Source organism: Culex pipiens, chromosome 1 (genome assembly GCF_016801865.2).
Source record: "Culex pipiens pallens isolate TS chromosome 1, TS_CPP_V2, whole genome shotgun sequence".
Taxonomy (NCBI): domain Eukaryota; kingdom Metazoa; phylum Arthropoda; class Insecta; order Diptera; family Culicidae; genus Culex; species Culex pipiens.
Genome location: NC_068937.1, coordinates 106,236,720 through 106,253,784, shown reverse-complemented (window position 1 = coordinate 106,253,784; position 17,065 = coordinate 106,236,720).

The following is a 17,065-nucleotide window of genomic DNA, read 5'->3' as shown; positions in this document are numbered from 1 at the left end:
TCGATATTCTAAAAGTGAACGATTTTCTAAACAAAATAAAAAATCTTTTCATTGTACAACTGATAGTAAAGAAGTATTACTCGAATTCAAATTTGAGCATTTCAAATGGCTTAACCTGGAAATTTTTACCAAAAATCTACTAAATATCCCACAAGATTTTGGAAAAAAAATAAATCCGCTTGCCCGATTAAACTTTAGCATATCGTCTCTTATGTGGTATCTTGTGACACGTCTGCTGTAAAAAGATAGGACGTATCACAAGATAGCACACAAGCGACGATATATAGACTTTATCGATTAAATTAGAATGTGTAAAAGAGTTCGCAGAACATTTTGTTAGAACATAATTTTAGCATTTGTTCAATTTTGGCAGAAATAATCGCAATTTCGTAAAATTACTGACAATTTTCTCCAAAATCCGAGTTGTAAGTTTGTGTATTCGAACGTTTAAGTTTTTTATAAATTTATAAAAGTTAAAAAAAAACTTAAAAAATCACACCATTCTTAAAACAAGCCTTTCGTCGAAATTTTGAAAAAGGGCGAAAGAGCCGCTATTTTTAATGAGCGAGCGAAAATGAGCGACTCTTAGGAAAGAGCGGTTTGCAGTTATATGGCTTCATAGGATACCCAAATCAGTACATTTTTTCAATCACCGATATCTTGGAAACTATTGATCCGATTTTCAATGTCAAGAAATAAAAGATTTGTAAAACCTTTGCAAAGACAAATTTATTTGTTCTGAGTTTATTAAGAAGGGGTTAAGTAAATTTCACAAAGGCAGCAAAAGTTTTATGTGGGTAGATTTTTAACGGGTTTAGTCAATTTTGTTTGGAAATTCTCTGAAAATATTTTAATTGTTTTGTAAAACTATCAAAAGAACGCCAAAGAACTTAACGAGCTGTCAAAGAAGAGAGTTTTTGGCAAGAATGGCCGCAAACCAAATTTAGAAAGTCTTTATAATCCTTTGGTGATTTTTTCACACTGAAAATGCGCAATCGTTGTGTATCATAGAATCAGCTTGTTAAAGTTAATTTTTGGACCCAATTCCGGCAATTGTTCTTATCTTCCCAAATTTCGATAGAATAAAAAATCATTTGGGAAAAAAACCAAGCCCAAAGCATACCAGATTTTTTTAACTTTGTTAGTGAACCACCTTATTGATCACACACTTGCCACAGACAACACATATGTGCGAACCGTTTTATAGCAGTCTCGCGTGGTCCCTTGCAAAAATCGAAAAAAAAACTGAATCTCTTCCCTTTTCCAGTACGGAACCTAACCTCACGTGCTCATGAAGCCTGACAGTGAAGTCGTCCCGAGGAGGATAAAAAATCCTCGATTCGTCCAGGTACGGACACTATTTGGTGCCTCACGTGGCCGAATAGCGGTACAAAAAAAAGAAACTCGACAAAACGACGCAAATAAACAAATTTTCAAACAACAAATTATTTGGCGTGAACGTCCAAACCGAACTCTCGGACACAGAGACACACCGGCCAAGAGATGGCAGCACCCGATGGTTGAGAGAAAGAGCGAAACACAATGGCGGCTGGCCAGTGTCTGGGAGCCAGAACTGGGTTGAGGGATTGAATCGAGTCTGTCCGTCAATCCAACCTGTCTGGCTTAAAAGGGGAGATGGCATAACTGTGTGTGCGATTGCATTTAAATGTATGCGTTCTCCCTACGGGGGGGCCTTCACTGGTCCCGAAGGGCGAATCGTAACTGCTGTGCCGGGAACAATGGCGAAATGCAATTTAAATTTGCATCAAACGCAGTGATCGAGAGTCCTAAATGGGGTGGTAGGTGAGCGGGGGGTCAGATTGGTTCTAGTTGATTTGCACCGCAGGTGACGATGCAATAAAAGTGCGATGGATTCGGGGCAAGTTCGATTGTTGTTTTGGGGGAGGCCCAAACACACGAGTCCCAACAAATGAATGATTTTTTCCTCAATTCAGCAAGCGCAACAAATTTTAAATGGTATGAGGTTACATTCTGAACACATCATTATCGTTTGAAAATTAGTTTGGAATTGGACAAATTGCTTCCGGTGTCAAAAGCAGTCGCCCTTTTCAAACAAGTTTTCGATACTAATTATTTAGTTTGGGTTTGATGTTTCCGATTGTGTGGTGTATCGACATGTCAGTGCAGTCAATTTGACATCTAAAATTCAATATAGCGCCTTATCATGGCTTTCTACCTAAGGTACTCGCGATTGAGTGTGTAGTAGTTCGGTTGTCAAAATCGTTATCTCTGACTCTCTCACTCCACTGAAACTATCATTGTTTATGTTTCGGTTTTCCTGGCACGGTCCATTGTTCGTTTGTTATTGTTTTGGTTTTAGTGGCACGGAGTCATGCACTCACACTAAAGCAAAGCAAGATCGCGAGTACCTATGATATACAGCCTTGGCGCCTTATGAAGCATAAGTACATTCAGGGAACTTTCTAGAAAAAAGAACTTTATTAATTATTTATTAAGTAACTACTTTTTGATTTGGTATATAGTATCTGAGACATTCTCCGGGCTAGCATACCAGTAAGAAAATTTTAACACTTGATTTAATGGGGAAAAAATGTTGTGATTGGATTCTGTATAGTTTAAGACTTGTAAAAGCAATTTTTACAATCAATCAATGATTTACATCCTTAACTTTTGACGCAAATGAAGTATAAACTACAATAAACCAAAATATCGTGTTTTCAGGCATCGCAATCAGCAAAAAAAAACCTCAAAATCACCTCCGGGAACCCGAAATATCTCCGGTGGTCAGGAACAATTTTTCCAAAGCTGATCATATCCTGAAAATAGGATAAATTTCCCGTCAAATGCAACTGGGTAGATCGAAATTGCTCAATTTATTGCAAAGATACAGCGTTGAGAATTACCGTGACGTTGCAACGCAAGCAGAACAAAGTCTGCGTTGTAACGTCACGAAATGTACAGCGGTGGCAAAAAAAAATAGCTTAACTTTTTTTCAAAAACCAAAAAAAAAAAATATTGAAATAACAAGCCATAGCTTCAGCATTTGCATGGAAAAATTAATTTAAAATGCATTTTACACTAGTTCAGTTGTTTTGCAATCATTAATTTTCAAAAAATGAAAGATTTGACGAAAACAACAATTTTAGCGAAAAACAAACTTAAACATCGAAAAATTTCTAAAATCAAAAGATTTTTTAATCGACCCAAGCATGCGAAAAATGATTCTAAACGCAGGAAAATACATTTAAAATAAATTTCAGCAGATTGTACTTAAATTTCCATTGAAATTTGAAGTTTTTGAAAAAAAAATATTTTTTTGCCCCCCGATGTTTCGGGCCAACTTAACGGGTAAGGGGGGGGGGGGGGGGACTTTAAATAAAGTTTGTACTAGCCTTATAAGAATTTTACGAAAAAGTGTTTTTTTCAAATGATTATAAAGATGAATTTAAACCCTTAAAACACAATCGTGTGAATTGATACTTTCTAAAACAGAATATTTTCAAAATTAACGGCAGTATCTGTTTTGATTCCTTATTTTAGAAAAAATCACCCCACCAGTGCAAGTGCCACAGCAAACGTCCAAGTGGTAATTATTGTTCAAAATTTGCTCCGATAAAAATAATATGTATACGGGGTTAAAACTTCGAAAAACTGGTCAAATATGGTCAAATTATCAATTTTTCAAAACACTTTTTCGTTAAATTTTGATTAACTCGTTATGAATACTTGCTAACCCATTTTATTTTATCCATCTTTTTGTAATAACCCTGCAAAGTAACAGTAAACACGTAATTTTTAATGATTTTTCTTATTCTCAATGAAAAATTTACATATCGGGGTTTTTGCCGATTCAAAAAGTACCGTGAACTGGGGTGACTTTAATAGCCCGGGGTGACATTGATAGAAATTTGATTTGGCCACTAATTTTGATACATCCGATGTAACAGTCACATTTATGCATCTATGTTCGATAATAAGCTATCCCTCAATGCTAACATACTCAAAATTCTCAAAAATGTTTGGATATCAATTTGACAGGCATTTGAAAAACCTATCAAAGTCACCCCGGGCTATCAAAGTCACCCCAGTTTACGGTACATTAAATTTACCATAAAATGACATATCTCTCGATTTTGACAGTTGAGAAACGGAAAATGGCAGTGAAAATTAACTTTTTCGATGAATTTTTTTTTATGTTGAGTACGTCATCAAATCGGGCGCACAATTTTAAACAAAAGTTCCTTTGACATCTATCTCTTCACGGGTTCGAACTACAAATCACTAAAACAACGCGTCATAATGAAAAATCTAGAAAAATTAAATAGATCGTACCGCCTCACCGTCATGAGATATGGAAAAATGGACGTCGGATTCTTGGTCAGAGACCAACATTTCCTCTTATAGCAAAGTTTTACGGAAATCAAAGAGGGGTCGGGGCAACTTTTTTTTGATTTCGTGTGAGTATGCGGTTAACATCTGAAAGTAGTCATAAGAGCGGATCAAATCTAAGTTTCATGTTCCATCACAGGCAGGGTTGCCAAATCAAAATAAAAAAAAATAGGAAAAACTTGCAAGCAAAAATGCTCCAGTGACGGACTAAACTTTAAAAATATACCCTAAATTGAAGAATTTTGTAAAGGTTGAATAATTATTTCAAAATTAATTATTTAATTAAATTAATTATTAATTATTAATTAATTAATTAATTATTAATTATTTCAAAATCGGATGAAAACTGGCATTTCCAGATTACCTGGCAACCCTGATTACAGCGATAGTTGTGTAGGTGTACTGAGCTGATAAAATATTTAAAAAAAATTAGCCAGAGCAATCATGCTTTTTGCATGTATTTAATCACTTTCGATGAAACAACGCAAAAAGTGCGAATCCCGTACGGGTAGCTGCTACCCCAGGTGTCCCCCGCACCAGGGAAGCCAGATCAACGACTTTTAACGGTACACGCTTATGAAAGAGGAGTGGCCGGCCGAGGAATGATGTAAGCGCCCAAGTGTATCTTTACAAACTATTTATCGCCCAAGCCTCACTCACTTGCCGTCCGTCCTTTGCGCCACAGAATGATAAAATGTGTGATTATGTCACGCAATTAAGGGCTCTTCACCGCTGCAGATTTATTCCTTCCCCAACGTGGCTGCCGTTTTGCGAGCTCTTTTGATATTGGTCGAGTTGCTCATTGCTTGGTTTGTGGTTTTCCTTGGTGAGAAATCAAAAACGAACGGATGTCATTCGTTGCCGTCCTTTGATTTCGTGGTTTTGTTTGTATATGCAACGCCATTTGAAACGGAATATTTAAATCCTCACTAATTATGCTACGTTTTGCTTTAGATTTTATGAAAATGATTACGTTGAAGTACCGATGTTTTAAATTAATTGAATCGAATCAAAATGCTGCATTTCAAACTTCCATTTCTCGACAAAAAATGCACCAATTAGTAACAACTTTTAATTGAAATAACTTTCAACAGTGCACCCAAACTTGACCAGCCAAATTTGCTGACAAATTTGTTAGAAATTGTGCTCTCCTATCCAATGTGACCAGGGATGCCGGGTCGGAATTTGAAAAGTCTGGACTACTGCGTGAAAAAAGTCTGTGCATGTCTGTGAACATACTTTGACCTAAACTCAAGCATCAACAATCGTCTCAAAAAAATGTGATGAGGGGGGGAGGGGTAGTGTTGTCAAAACCATCCTGACTTTCAAAAATCGAATTTTCGCTCCGTTGTTGGGAAATCTGTGTATATCTGTGTCAGATTTAAAAAGTCTGTGTTTGTCTGTGCAGCACAAAATGTCTGGACACAACTTCAACAGTCTGTGAAACACAGACAAATCTGTGTACCTGGCATCCCTGAATGTGACCGATACATTAAGCTCCATGAAGTGTGCATTACACACAAAAAAATTCACGCGTACAACGAGATTCAAACTAAAGTTCTTTGAATGAGAGTCGAACTCTTTACCGCCGTGCCACGCATGCTTGCTGGGCTTGCTTATCGCCGTTTGCACTCTCTTTCTGTATACCTCTCTGCAAGGATGGTGAGATGGTCTTATCATTGATTTGCAGTAGATCGGCAATTCAATGTCATACCCTTGAGATTGCATCGCTTTGCAGTAATCATAGATTTGGGTGTAAATTATTGGACCAGCCAAATAAACTAGTGACCGTTTAAAATTTTTGAGCTAAACACTTCAGTTATAACAGTTATTGCTCAAGTTGACGCTGCTGATTACTGTGCGGCTCTGAGAGCTGTACAACTTTGATCGTTTTGCCTTCCTCACTGAGGTAAGGCTATAATCCTGCTCGAAAAATGAACTTTTTATTGAGAGCTCAGAGACACACCTTCATGTATACTTATCGACTCAGAATCGAAAACTGAACAAATGTCTGTGTGTGTGTGTGTGTGTGTGTGTGTGTTTTTTTTTTTTTTTTTTTTACAAGGTCGGAATCTGCTACCAGACACCTGAGAATTCATTTCTCAGGTAGTGTGGGGTTGGGAAATCAAAAAATGATTTCCCGACCCACTAAACCAGTCCTTGAACGCCGTGCCCTTTTCCCCCCGGGACCACCTTTCGGTATAACTTCGGGGGGAGGCGTTGCATTTTCTGCACTAGTCTACTTACAGGATCCATGCCGGGTACTAGAACCATTTCCTGTTCCACATACATATGAGTCCATGCGAGGGTTTAACCGCGCCCAAGAATCGCGTTGCTTTTGATCGGCTAGTCATATGCAGCCCTCTCCTTGGACCATCGAGACATGTACCGATTTGGTAGAGCCAACCGTCATAACGTGCTCTCCTTCACAGCCACACTCGTGGGTTCTCGACTAGGCTCCTAGTCGTTCCTCCTCTGATCGTCTCTCCATTTCCGCTGGAGAGCCGAAGTGATCTGCGTTACCGCTCCGACGACCGCATTCCACTTGGCGATGTCGCTGCGCATTCTTCGCACCACATTATCCGGGCTGGTGTCTGCTCCGATAATGGCCAGCATTTCGCTTCGCGCTGCCTCGAAACGAGGGCAGGCGAACACCACGTGCTCCGGTGTTTCCTCGCAATCGACGCAGTCCGGACAGAGCGGAGACTCTGCATGTCCGAACCTGTGCAGGTACTTCCTGAAGCAGCCATGGCCCGACAGGAACTGTGTGAGGTGGAAGGTGACCTCTCCGTGCCTTCTGTTCACCCACGCGGATACAGACGGGATCAGCCGATGCGTCCATCTGCCTTTCTCCGTAGTGTCCCACTCGCGTTGCCACCTTGTCAGCGATTCGGCTCTCGCGGCTTCCCGGATACCTCTCGTGCCTCTTCGGGTGTAGCACACGGTGTCCTCTTCTAGTGTGATTCCGATGGGGATCATTCCGGCTATGACACCAACTGCTTCCGACGAGATGGTCCTGTACGCGCTTGCAACCCGCATGGCCATCAGTCTCTGCGTTCTGCCGAGCAGCGCCCGATTTCGCTTCGTCCCCAGCGCCGTCCACCATACCGGTCCGCCGTACCTAAGTATGGACGTCGCGACACTTGCCAAGAGGCGGCGCCTACTGCTCCTGGGTCCAGCGTTGTTCGGCATAATCCTCGACAGTGCCATGATCGCCTTAGCCGCCTTCTCGCAGGCGTAATCGACGTGGCTGTTGAAGTTCAGCCGGTCATCCACCATCACACCGAGGTACTTGAGCGCTCTCTTCGAGTGCACTACGTGTTCCCCAACGTGTATCTGGGCCTGCTGCACCTTTTTGTGGTTACTAACCAGTATCATCTCCGTCTTGTGGTGAGCGATCCGCAGCTTCATCTCGAGCATCCAGTTCTCGATCATGGCGATTGCCTCCATAGCCAGTACTTCGACCTCCTCGACATTTTCGCCGGTTACCGTCAGCACTATGTCGTCTGCAAAGCCAACAATCTTTACGCCGTTGGGTAGCCCCAGTGTCAACACTCCGTCATACATTCCGTTCCACAGTGCTGAACCCAGAATGGATCCCTGCGGAACTCCCGCGGTAACAACAACGGTTTTTTGTCCATCGGCAGTGTCGTAGACCAGCACGCGGTTCTCGAAGTAGCTCTTCAAGATCATGCACAAAGAGTCAGGCACCTTCATTTTGTGCAGCGCTGCTGCTATGGCCGCCCAGCTTGCACTGTTGAACGCGTTCTTGACGTCAATCGTGACTATTGCGCAGCAACGGTTCCCCCTGCGTTTTTTCCTCCGCGCTTCGTCGGCTTTCTCGACCACTTTCCGGATGGCGTCCACCGTGGATCTCCCTTTACGGAAGCCGAACTGCCTCGCTGCTAAGCCATGCTCGCTCTCCGTGTACTTGGTCAGCCGGTTAAGGATGATCCGTTCCAGAAGCTTTCCGAGGGTGTCCAGCAAACATATAGGCCTATACGATGATGGGTCCCCGGTGGTTTGCCTGGCTTTGGCAGCAACACGAGCTTTTGAACCTTCCACGGGTCGGGGAAGTGTCCTTCGTCCAGGCATTTCTGCAGGACTGTTCGAAACCTGTCCGGGAATGCTTGAACCGCCGATTTCAGGGCAAAATTCGGGATTCCATCCGGGCCGGGAGCTTTCTTCACCTTCAATCTCTTCGCTACTGCCACAAGTTCTTCGTTGGTGATCAGATGACCTTCGGCGTTGCTACCCCCTTCGTCGTTGTACGGTGTAGGAGGCCATGTCGTTGGGTCATGTCTTGGGAAGAGCCCTTCCACAATGACCTTCAGCTTGTCGGGACACGTTTCAGCCACCATCGATGGGCCTCTGATCTTCGCCATCGCGACACGATATGCGCTCCCCCAAGGGTTTGCATCAGCGTCTTGGCATAACTCCTTGAAGCAGTTTGTCTTGCTGCATTTGATCGCTTTCTTGAGCGCGGCTTTTGCAGACCGGTACTCCTCTCTGCACTCCTCTCTAGTTGCTTCGGATCTTGCTCTCTGGACTCTTCTTCTGGCGCTAAGGCAACTTGCCCGAAGGGTACCGAGTTCTTCATTCCACCAGTAGGCTGGACGACGACAGTTCCTTGGCTCCAGTCTCCGCGGCATGGTTGTGTCGCATGCTGTCACTAGTTGTGCTGTTAGCACGTCGGCACTCAAGTCTTGGGGACCTTTACACCAATGGAGCGCTTCCACGAAGAGGCCCTCGTCGAAGTACTGCAGCTTCCATTTCCTCCCGTAGGACCGGCTGCTCCTTTCTGGTACAGGGGCTCGTCTCCCGATGCTGTACCGGATCGCTTGGTGATCGCTATGGGTATAGTCTTCACTTACCTTCCAGTTCATGTCGGCCGCCAGCCGCGGGCTACAGAACGTAACGTCGATAATGGACTCACGACCGTCTTTGCGGAAGGTACTGCTGGTTCCGCGATTCGCCAGCCTAACGTCCAGCTTTGCCAGAGCTTCCATTAGGCTATGCCCCCTAGCATTGGTGCATCTGCTACCCCACTCGACCGCCCACGCGTTGAAGTCACCTCCGATAACGATCGAGCTTCGTCCGATCAGTTCGTCGGTCAGACTATCCAGCATCTGCTGAAACTGCTCCAAGGTCCATCTTGGGGGAGCATAGCAGCTACAGAAGAAGGTTCCGTTTACTTTGGCGATCACGAATCCTTCAAACGCCCTCGAGACCACTTCCTGTATGGGGTACCGCCCCATCACGTGTATCGCCGCCATTCTTGCTGTATCCGCGGCCCAGTTTCCGTTGTCGTGTGGAACTCGGTACGGTTCTGCAATAATTGCCACGTCACACCCCGTCTCCGCGGTCGACTGCCACAGCAGTTGCTGTGCAGTGTCGCAGTGATTGAGGTTCACCTGGGACACCTCCATTACTTTTTGCCCGAGGCCAGCTTCTTGTATACCGGGCAATTAAAGCAACCCGTGGCATGGCTATTGCCATCGCCTTCCTTACAGAGCACGCACTTCGGCTTATTTTTGCAGTCTCTTGCCATGTGGCCTTCTCTACCACATCTTCTGCAACTGTTGGTTCGATCGGGACCGTCGCAATTTCTCGCCTGGTGGCCGAAACCCATACAGCGGAAACACCTCGTCATCTGCTGGGTCACTCGAGGAACAGGCCTCAGTGGGCACACCGACCACCCTACTTTGACCTTGCCGGCTTCCAGCAGCTTAGACGCCGAAGGCGTCGATAGTCGGATCGACGCAATTTGCGTGCCGCCGTAGGCTTTCCTCAACCGGATTGCCATCGGTGTCGTACGGTCATCCAGAAGAACGATCAGCGCATCTTCTAGCTCTTCCTCCGTCGTGATCTCGTCCAGGTTCCTGCACTCAATCGTTGTCTCCGGCGATAGCGCCCTTACCTTCGACTCGCAGCCTACGGCTTTCTCGACGAGGGACTTAAAAGCTGAGCTCTTGACCGCGGGGTCATTCTTCAGCTCAAAAAGCATCGCTCCGGTCTGTGTGCGCCTGGTTTTAACCACGTTCTCGCCAAGCTCCTTGAGTTCCGGATCGGTTCGTACTTTCCGGAGGAGGTCTGCGTACGAAACACCTTCCTTCACCTCGACCACCAAAGCCTCGCCTTTGTTACGCTCCCTGCGAAACTTGGGTTTTTGGGTGTCCTCGTTCTGCTTCCCTTTTTTCTTCCGCTTCTTTTTCTTGACCTTCTCCCATTCCTCCTTCCCTGGGTCTGGTTCTGGCTCCTTCGCTGGGTCCGGACTGTCTCCATTCCCCTGCTTCTGCTTCTTTGCGTCCTCCTCCTCTCCAGGCGTTTCCCTGTCCCTTTTAGAGCCTGGGCCGGGCGGCGTTTTCGGTTCTTTCTCCCGTAGCGCTTCCTCCTCCAGTTTTGCGTTCAGCGTTTCTTCGGCTCTTTCAGCTCTGAGCTTCAGTGAATTCCGCGTCACCACCAGCGAGCTGTTTTCGCGCTCTGCGGCATTCATGGCTGCCTTGACTCCATTCACCATCTGCTTGATTCTGGTGTGGACGTTGTTTTTGTCCTTGATAAAATCAAAGAGTTCGTTAACCCTCCTTCTGACCTCCTGCAACGCGGTCCTTCCGAGCAGGACTCCGTCCTGAGGGGTACTGCCGGCGAAGTTCAACAAGGATGACTTGGGAGTCTCCTCTCCAATTACTCCTATCTGCTGACTCGAAGCAGCCGCCTGGTTCACACACTGTGTGTGTGTGTGTGTGTGTGTGTGTGTGTGTGTGTGTGTGTGTGTGTGTGTGTGTGTGTGTGTGTGTGTGTGTGTGTTTTTTTTTTTTTTTTTTTTTTTTTTACAAGGTCGGAATCTGCTACCAGACACCTGAGAATTCATTTCTCAGGTAGTGTGGGGTTGGGAAATCAAAAAATGATTTCCCGACCCACTAAACCAGTCCTTGAACGCCGTGCCCTTTTCCCCCCGGGACCACCTTTCGGTATAACTTCGGGGGGAGGCGTTGCATTTTCTGCACTAGTCTACTTACAGGATCCATGCCGGGTACTAGAACCATTTCCTGTTCCACATACATATGAGTCCATGCGAGGGTTTAACCGCGCCCAAGAATCGCGTTGCTTTTGATCGGCTAGTCATATGCAGCCCTCTCCTTGGACCATCGAGACGTGTACCGATTTGGTAGAGCCAACCGTCATAACGTGCTCTCCTTCACAGCCACACTCGTGGGTTCTCGACTCCTGTGACCATCGAGACGTGTACCGATTTGGTAGAGCCGGCCATCATAACGTGCTCTCCTTCACAGCCACACTCGTGGTTTTTCGACTAGGCTCCTATTCGTTCCTCCTCTGATCGTCTCTCCATTTCCGCTGGAGAGCCGAAGTGATCTGCGTTACCGCTCCGACGACCGCATTCCACTTGGCGATGTCGCTGCGCATTCTTCGCACCACATTATCCGGGCTGGTGTCTGCTCCGATAATGGCCAGCATTTCGCTTCGCGCTGCCTCGAAACGAGGGCAGGCGAACACCACGTGCTCCGGTGTTTCCTCGCAATCGACGCAGTCCGGACAGAGCGGAGACTCTGCATGTCCGAACCTGTGCAGGTACTTCCTGAAGCAGCCATGGCCCGACAGGAACTGTGTGAGGTGGAAGGTGACCTCTCCGTGCCTTCTGTTCACCCACGCGGATACAGACGGGATCAGCCGATGCGTCCATCTGCCTTTCTCCGTAGTGTCCCACTCGCGTTGCCACCTTGTCAGCGATTCGGCTCTCGCGGCTTCCCGGATACCTCTCGTGCCTCTTCGGGTGTAGCACACGGTGTCCTCTTCTAGTGTGATTCCGATGGGGATCATTCCGGCTATGACACCAACTGCTTCCGACGAGATGGTCCTGTACGCGCTTGCAACCCGCATGGCCATCAGTCTCTGCGTTCTGTCGAGCAGCGCCCGATTTCGCTTCGTCCCCAGCGCCGTCCACCATACCGGTCCGCCGTACCTAAGTATGGACGTCGCGACACTTGCCAAGAGGCGGCGCCTGTGTGTGTGTGTGTGTGTGTGTGTGTGTGTGTGTGTGTGTGTGTGTGTGTGTGTGTGTGTGTGTGTGTGTGTGTCTGTATTTATGTGCCCAAAATTCTTGCCAAGTTTTCTCAGCACTGGCTGGACCGGTTTTGATCAAACCGGTTGCATTCGACTTGGTTTAGGGTCCCAAACATTGCTATTGAATTGTTTGAAGTTTCGATTAGTAGTTCAAAAGTTACATATAAAAATGTGTTTTCACATATATCCGGATCTCACTTATATGCATGAAAACTATGTCCGGATCCATCATCCAACCCATCGTTGGTTAGGTTATCAAAAAACCTTTCCAACGAGTCCAAAACATTGAAGATCTGGCAACCCTGTCTCGAGTCTACTTTTTTATTCCGGATCTAAAAAATAGATGAAATTTGTGTCCAACCCCATAATTTCACCCATTGTTGGTAATGAGTGAGAAAGGCTCCAACCACATAGGTGGATTAAGTAAGTTTTTTTTTTTTTTTGTTAAAAAAAGGTGAGGGTGCCTAAAAACATTTCGTAATAAATTTCTTGATAGATTTTGTGCCAAAAAAATGTGTAATTTAACATTTTCAGAAAGAAATCATCTTTATCTGTGTACTTTCATTTTGCCTTCCTCACTGAGGTAAGGCTATAATCCTGCTCTAAAAATGAACTTTTTATCAAAAGCTCGAAGACCCACCTTCATGTGTACATATCGACTCAGAATCGAAAACTGAACAAATGTCTGTGTGTGTGTGTGTGTGTGTGTGTGTGTGTGTGTGTGTGTGTGTGTGTGTGTGTGTGTATGTATGTATGTGTCAAATATTCTTGCCAATTTTTCTCAGCACTGGCTGAACCGATTTTGATCAAACTGATTGCATTCGACTTGGTTTATGGTCCCATACATCGCTATTGAATGGTTTGAAGTTTCGATAAGTAGTTCAAAAGTTATGTATAAAAATGTGTTTTCACATATATCCGGATCTCATTTATATGCATGTAAACGATGTCCGGATCCATCATCCAACCCATCATTGGTTAGTTAATCGAAAAACCTTTCCAACGAGTCCACATCATTGAAGATCTGGCAACCCTATCTCGAGTTATGACCACTTAAGTGATATTTATGTACTTTTTTGAAGCCGGATCTCACTTAAATGCATGTAAACGATGTCCGGATCCATCATCCGACCCATCGTTGGTTAGGTAATCGAGAGACCTTTCCAACGAGTCCACATTATTGAAGATCTGGCAACCCTGTCTTGAGTTATGACCACTTAAGTGATATTTATGTACTTTTTTGAAGCCGGATCTCACTTAAATGCATGTAAACGATGTCCGGATCCATCATCCGACCCATCGTTGGTTAGGTAATCGAGAGACCTTTCCAACGAGTCCACATCATTGAAGATCTGGCAACCCTGTCTCGAGTTATGACCACTTAAGTGATATTTATGTACTTTTTTGAAGCCGGATCTCACTTAAATGCATGACGATGTCCGGATCCATCATTCGATCCATTGTTGGTTAGGTAATTGAGAGACCTTTCCAACGAGTCCACAACATTGAAGATCTGGCAACCCTATCTCGAGTTATGACCACTTAAGTGATATTTATGTACTTTTTTGAAGCCGGATCTCACTTAAATGCATGTAAACGATGTCCGGATCCATCATCCGACCCATCGTTGGTTAGGTAATCGAGAGACCTTTCCAACGAGTCCACATCATTGAAGATCTGGCAACCCTGTCTAGAGTTATGACCACTTAAGTGATATTTATGTACTTTTTTGAAGCCGGATCTCACTTAAATGCATGACGATGTCCGGATCCATCATTCGATCCATTGTTGGTTAGGTAATTGAGAGACCTTTCCAACGAGTCCACAACATTGAAGATCTGGCAACCCTATCTCGAGTTATGACCACTTAAGTGATATTTATGTACTCACTTAAATGCATGTAAACGATGTCCGGATCGATCATCCGACCCATCGTTGGTTAGGGAATTGAGAGACCTTTCTAACGAGTCCACATCATTGAAGATCTGGCAACCCTGTCTCGAGTTATAACCACTTAAGTGATATTTATGTACTTTTTTGAAGCCGGATCTCACTTAAATGCATGTAAACGATGTCCGGATCCATCATCCGACCCATCGTTGGTTAGGTAATCGAAAATCCTTTCTAACGAGTCCACAAAATTGATGATCTGGCAACCCTGTCTCGTGTTCTGACCACTTAAGTTATATCTGTGTACTTATTTTTCTGGACCTAAAAAAAATAGCTGAAATATGTGTCTAAACCACTCATATTACCCATTGTTGATAAAAAGTGAGGAAGGCATCAACCACATAGGTGGATTAAGTTAGTTTTTTGCACATAAAAAGGTTAATTAACAACTTTAAATTTTCAATAATACTCCGTAGCTCCATAATTTCACAGTCTCGTTAAGAAAGTCATGTAAACATTAAATGCATCATCCCGACGGCGCCACAAAGCTCACGTGCCCTTGGGGATGCAACGCAATTGAAGGTCGACCATCCAGCCGTTCTCAAGGGTGCACGCTCTTCCGCTCCAACATCCGATCACCACAATACCAGTCGCAAAACGCACAGAAGGCAGGCAAAAGCAAAACAACATCAACTTTCACCCTCTGGCGGCGGAGTTCGCCGACGTCTGCCGTAATGTTCCGGACTGTTGAGAAGGGCTCCACGAGCTCCAGAAACAGTCGTGTAGAATCGCAATGGAACGTAAGCCAACCGAAGCTATTACGCCATTTTCCGAGGTTGAGGACATTTTTTCACCCGCCCACCTCTTGACTTTCTTTGAACTTGCAACTAAAACATTTATTTTATTTCATGTTTCCGCCAGCCTTCCAGCGAACCGTTATGAGAGTGTTTTTTATTTCATTTATTTTTCTGCTTTCAAAGGGACCCACTTGTACTCCACAGAGAGGCAAAGTGTTTTTAATGCGCTCTCATTAGTATAGAAATAGAAGTGATTAAGAACAAATTAGTGCGATAGGCAGAGCGCATTTGAACTGTTATAAAATGAGAACTCTATCATAAATTCACAATATTTCGAGTTGTTTAATATTTTAAGTGACATTCTTTCTTCTTTTTGGTCATAATTTATTTCTAGAAGTCGATCCTGGAATCGTTGTAATGATTTTTGATTTTTGTAAACAATTTTGAAAAGTTCGTTTTCCCCGCTCAATTGATTACAAAAAAGTGTTTACTCCGACGATGCTCAACAGTTTTGGTCATTTTTTAAAATATCTGCGAGGCTGAAAAATTCCCAATATTGCTAAGTCTAAATTGAAGCTGGATATGCACCCCAGTTACAACTCTCCGGTAAATTTCATTACAAATCAGCAGCCTAAAGTTATGCACCCTCCAAAACGCACCTTCTGTCTCGATGGAATCCAAATACAGGTCGCATCATCGCACGACGCACTGCCCCCGTCAGACAGACGGACGGAAGGGCGATCCAAAAATTTGCAATTATGATTTATTTGATTGACCATCCACAGCTCGACCGAACTCCATCGATGTTGTCAGACAGGCCGGCATCTGATGGAAAGCAACAGTCAACGGCGGGAAATTCAATCGGAAATCCGTGCGCTGTAGCAATGTTCCTGTTCCTGGGTACCGTTATGTGTTGTCCACATGGAATGACCTATTATGAGAAAAGAGCCAGATGCCTGGATGGCCGTTAACCGGACCTGGATAATGTGCACAATGTGAGGAGTCGGGACCGGATCAACCATCGCTCGCACGAGGGTAAATTTTATCGAGGAAAAGGTTTTTCGATTAAAATTCCACTCATTTTTTCATCCTTTAGGGTGGGGATGATATGTTCAGGTTGGCGGTGAAAAGTGGAAAAATTCCTGTATCGATAACCCCCTGGATATTCAATAAAAATAACATGATAAAACAACAAAACTCTGTCAACTTATATGAAATTTTGATTTTAATTTTAAATAATGCATCCTTATTACAAAATTATCACAAATCATATACATGTACATAGGGTGAGAGGGTGTAACATGCACCTTCAAAAGTAAAACTGTAATTTCTCAACCATAACAGCATATTTTGAAAGAATTTGGTTATATGTTCTAACTAAACTATTATTCTTCATCGGCTATATGAAAAATGTATTGAAAAATCACAACATTGTTCAAAAATAACACTTGTCGAAAAATATTTCAAATTCATTTTAGGCAATTATGCGGGCCAATATGCACCACAACTTTGGAGCAAAATGCCAGATGCCTACCGAAAATTAAAAATGTGGTATTTTTTAAAGGAATTGTCAATTTAGTCTAATGACCATAAATATTACCTTATTGTCTGTGAACATGTTGGTAAACTTTCATACGTTTCTGTAATATTTTGTTTGGTTTTTTTTGTAGTTATCAGGTATATTTGGGTAATTCTCCGCCAACTCACACAGCAGTTGCCCCACCCGCGACAGACACGGACGACGAAACAAAGAGAAAAGCAAAAAGTAGGGGGAGAGGGGGTAATATGCACCCCCTAAGGGAAAACTGTGATTTCTCAACCATTACAGCATTACTGTGGAAGAATTTTGTTCGATGTTCTAAAACAACTATTATTCTTCGTCATCCATGTAAAAAAAGTCTTAAAAACCTATAAATTGTTCAAAA